The sequence below is a fragment of the Malaclemys terrapin genome, chromosome 7, assembly GCF_027887155.1.
Source record: "Malaclemys terrapin pileata isolate rMalTer1 chromosome 7, rMalTer1.hap1, whole genome shotgun sequence".
NCBI lineage: Eukaryota > Metazoa > Chordata > Testudines > Emydidae > Malaclemys > Malaclemys terrapin.
Window position 1 is genome coordinate 44,545,035 of NC_071511.1, and position 4,739 is coordinate 44,549,773.

At 39.0% G+C, this 4,739-nt stretch overlaps 1 long non-coding RNA gene across 1 annotated transcript; it reads right to left on the bottom strand.

The window, feature by feature from the left end:
- Positions 1–1,662: 1,662 nt before the first annotated feature.
- Positions 1,663–4,436, bottom strand: LOC128840931 (uncharacterized). Its single transcript, XR_008445732.1, has 3 exons — positions 4,345–4,436; positions 3,521–3,585; positions 1,663–1,687 (listed from the first exon to the last, which is right to left on the bottom strand). It is a non-coding gene; the product is annotated as an uncharacterized LOC128840931 (long non-coding RNA).
- Between the last annotated feature and the right edge of the window lie 303 nt (positions 4,437–4,739).

The window sequence follows — 4,739 nt, forward strand, 5'->3', positions numbered from 1 at the left end:
TGCAGAGACCCCGGACTGGTGGCCAGGACCCGGGCAGTGTGAGTGCCACTGAAAATGAGCTCGCGTGCCACAGGTTGCCTACCCCTGGTCTATACTAAAATGTAGCTCCCACTGATGTAACTTGCCCATTATGCTGACTTAACTCAACCTCTGCAAGAGGCGTCGCGAGTAGGTCGATGCAGTGACAGTGTAGACGCTTTGTTGTGTACATCAATTATTGCTGCCTTTCAGAAACCATTCCACAATGCCCCACACTGACAGTTAAATCTGTGCATCCTGGTGAGGATGCGCACTGCTGACACAAGGAGCATAGTGTGGACATGCAAAAGTGATTTAATTACTGTGGTGGCTGTACACTGATATAACTTAGGTCGACTTAATTTTGTAATGTAGACTTGACCCAAGTATAGCTTTTCCCATACAGTAGAACTATAGCAGTAAAATAAATCAGACTCCTGACAGATGCAAAAACCTTGTGTAGACCAGGCCAAATGAGAATCAGGCCAACAGCATATGTTAAAGTGAATTGTTTAAAATGTTGGTGTTATGCTGGTTTTACCAGCATCATAACTCTACAGCCAAGAAATATCTTTTCCAGTGATGTGTAAAAAGGGGTCATTTTAACGACAGATTATATGCAGTTAGCCCAGAGTCACATAATGCAGTTACTCACTGTTAACGCGGGGATGCACACACCTCATAGGTGATGCTTTACCTTGAAGGCGTTAGACAGGAAACTACAGCTACACTCCCCAGTGTATTTAAAACTGTCAACTATCCCAATTTATATTTATTCCCTTGGCTTTAGATAAATTGTCATTGACCTCAGCAATGGGTGTAGCAGAAATACCTAATCAGAATGTGGTTACGCAAAGCTAGGATGTCCCCTGATAACTACACTACCTTGTCTGTAGTGGAACCCACCAATGCTAGAGCAAGAATTTTGGTGCATCAAAACTATTTTTTTAAATTGCAATTTCTGGAAAAGGAAGCTAGTCCTTTAGAGAATGTATTTTGGTTTATGCACAGAAAAGACATTTTACTGAACTGTGCTTTCCTCAAAGTCATTTGACAGTACTTTACATTGAAGAAACTTACACAAGAAGCTCCAATTCCAGCTTTACTTTTAGAGTTCAAGAAACAAACATTTTGTAACTTGGAAAAATAGGCTAGTGTGAAACATGTGCGTAAAATCCAAAACCAGAGTCACATCAATAACGTGTTAGGCTAAAAAAGCACTGAGGGGGAGCAGTCATTTCAGTTTCCTTTGAGGACAACAGACATCAGCTGGCAACTGTGAAAACTCCAGTTAATCCGAACAAAGATGCACACAGGTGGCTATAAATAGCCTCTAAGATGCCTCAATTATATTTAATATGGAATTCAAACAATTTTAATATTAAATATGGAATTTTTGAGAACTCAACATTTTGAAGTCTTGCCTTCAAACTCAAAAGGCCAGGATGCTTGTTCTTGAATTTTGTTACTTCTCATTTTATTTGTACAAAAATGCTTTGAGCGTAACAAATGCCAATAGAAAAAACTACTTTTCAGGTTCAAAACAAGCCAGTCCTTTCATTGCAGAGAGTCAAGCTGGTTACTTGGCATTGTTGGCCCGCATTTTTTTCAGTCCCTTCTTGTTGTGCTTCTTTGCAAATCGCATGTTCCTCAGAAACTTGGGATCAACCTATAAAACAAGGTAAAAATAAACCAACTTGGGGGAGGGAATTGTAGGTCATTTGAAGTGTACATTCAAGCTAGGAAGCACGCCAGTGTTTCCCCATTTGGGACAGATACATTACACATTTAAAAAAAAATAATCCCCAAATATTGGTGGCATTTAAATCTGAAACTACTTCAGAATTAAGAGTTTTACACAACAGGTGTAATTCTTAGAACTAAACTAGTATTTTCCCTCAGTTTTAGAAACAGAAACAAACGGCACTTTGGAGTAGAAATTAGATAATAAGGCAAATTTAATTTCCATGCAATGAGATCAAAATTTCATGTAATGATTTATTCTGGATCCAATAACACCGCAAACAAATCCTGTCGATTTTTTTGGGGGTAGTTCTTAGCATTTCCAGGTCAATACAACAGTGCCTTGTCTTCACTAGACTAAATGGTCTGTTCTTATCATGTGTTAGCTAACATGGGGTAAGAAGATACCTTTTCCCCCTATCCACCCATAAAGTATAAGGGCAAAATAACTTTGTGCTTCTTGGAGCAATCTATGCGACAGTACCACTGCAGTGTAGTTAGCATGTGTGGACACACACCTCTGCAAACTCAAGCTAACACATAATGGCCTAGTTCAAACAGCCAACACCATTAAATGATCAAGTTGCAGATAAACACAATTTGCTATTTACTGTAGTCACCCAAACAATGTTTTCACTAATCAAAAGCATTTAATGACATACAATATAAGGACCTGATCCTTGCAGTCTTATTTGTATAATGCTTATTCAGAGGATTAGTCCCAAGGAAGTCAATAGGACTAGTCACATGACTAAGGTTTTGCAGGATTGGGCCCTAATTGTGGTATAAACAAATGAACAAACAAAAACATTATGCAAGCTTTGAAGAATGATTGCATATACCAAGGTTTCAAGAGAATACAGATAAACCCATAAACACAGGGAATGTCTTTGGGTTCTTATTCACTTTATTTTCCAAAAAAGGGAGGCGCTGTTATATCAGCTGACTGATTTCACAGTTAGAGGAATTTAAAGCCACTTCTGACCTATAGAGGGGGAGTTTCTCAACACCAATAAGGACAGAGAAATAATACAAAGGGAACAGTGAAGTTAGAAACCTAGGCAAAAAACAAATATGGAAAATAATTACCCAACCCACATATATTCACTGAAGGGGAGAAACATGGGAAATAATAAAGATGACCCTTGTCCAGACTAGGATTTAAAAGGTGTCAGCTAACGTATGTTAGCAGCCTAGTATAAGCAAGGCAGCATACTTTTAACACAGAGGTTCTCAAATTTTTGTACTGGTGATCCCTTTCACACAGCAAGCCTGAGTGCGACCCCCCCTTATAAGTAAAAAAAAAAAAAAAAAAAAAAAAAAAAAAAAAAAACAACACATTTTTTATATTAAACACTATTATAAATGCTGGAGGTAAAGTAAGGTTTGAGGGTGGAGGCTGACAGCTCACGACCCCCCAAGGGGTCATGACCCCCCCCACAGCTTTAACAGGTGTTAAGCTAGTAGTGTTAAAGTGGAGTCTAGACAAGGCCTGTGAGACTAAACAGTTTGCGGATAGCTATTTAGACAAATCTGCAACACAGTATATGACTGCAGGAAAGGCAAGTGCAAAACAGTGAAAAGAGAAAAATAATGTTTACTGTAGTAAAGTTTAAACCCACGCATATTAGGAAATGAGACAACCATTTTCAAACAGAGGACTGGAAAGTAAGTGTGCAAGTACTGATGTTGGATGTCTACAGCTCATGTGTAAGACTGCAGAACCTGACATCAAAATTATAAAAAGAGAAATATTCACCCCCTTCAGAGATTCGTATCTCTGGGATCTGGGTTTCTTGATACCATTTCTGTGCCATTTGCGAGCTGTTGACAGATAGAAACATTCACAGATTAAAAATAGGACTGCAGATATTATCAAATATTCCTGTTAATATGATATTTTTGCCCACCACTTATCCTATAACCCCCCCAATACAGAATTTAGTACAACACATGCAAACTTTTTAATACAATCAGCAATTTAAAACAAACGTTCCTGCTCTCTATAATACCTTCCCTTTGCATTACATGAAGTTTAATAGTTGTTATTATTGTAGCTAAGTTTTGATGAGAAAAATGGCATAGAAAATATTTTATTCAACGGCACAACTGATTTTCAAGAATCCATCGAAACCAGTTTTCCATGCTTTTTGAGGAAAGCATAAATCCTTTCTGTGCTGCTATATACCAACTCTTGATCATTTACATTTTATTTTTGCTTGTTTACAGTCACTTCCTTCAACTTGAGGCATGTTAGGCCACAAGAAGGGCAGGAATGCTTTCTCTTGTTGAGTGACATAAAAGTTTAAAATAACTCACCAGAATGGTTGATTTTCTACTGAAGGAAAAATAAAATGAGGACCCTAACCCAATCTTTCTCCAAACTAGCAGTCTAGCAGAACACACCTGGAATTATTCTGACAACCTGAGGATGGCAAAATATTTACCTATCCCAAGCCCATGCTAAGTATTAGTATTATTGGCAGATGTATCCCCGCCCATCTCCACCAATTCTCACCATCAGGGATAGAAAGTACAGATCTCTCTTCCACAAGCATGAAAGAGGCAGTGTTGAAAATTTACCTCTGCTGTAGCTGACTGTACTAAACCAAGCAACGTTTTTAAAATCTCAATACTTTTGGGTCAGAACCAGACCCAAACTTACACTGGTTGTGAGTGGTGTGATTCTTGGACTTGGCCATGATTAAACCTGTGAGGGGGAAAGAAACGTTCAGCTCAGGACAGGCAGAACAGAGGCACCATATTCCTTCATACCCACATGCTCTGTAATGCTTCCAATAGGGGAATGCAGAAAAGGCAACTCTCGCCTATATAACCAAGCCCTACAGATTATCACCAACCTTCCCCCTGCAGCCACACGCGCTACCCACCCAATGGGAAATATCTTGTTCAAATTCCTCCTGCCTCTGGATCCACAGATATCACATGTCCGCCCTAAGCCCAGTGGGAGCCAGACT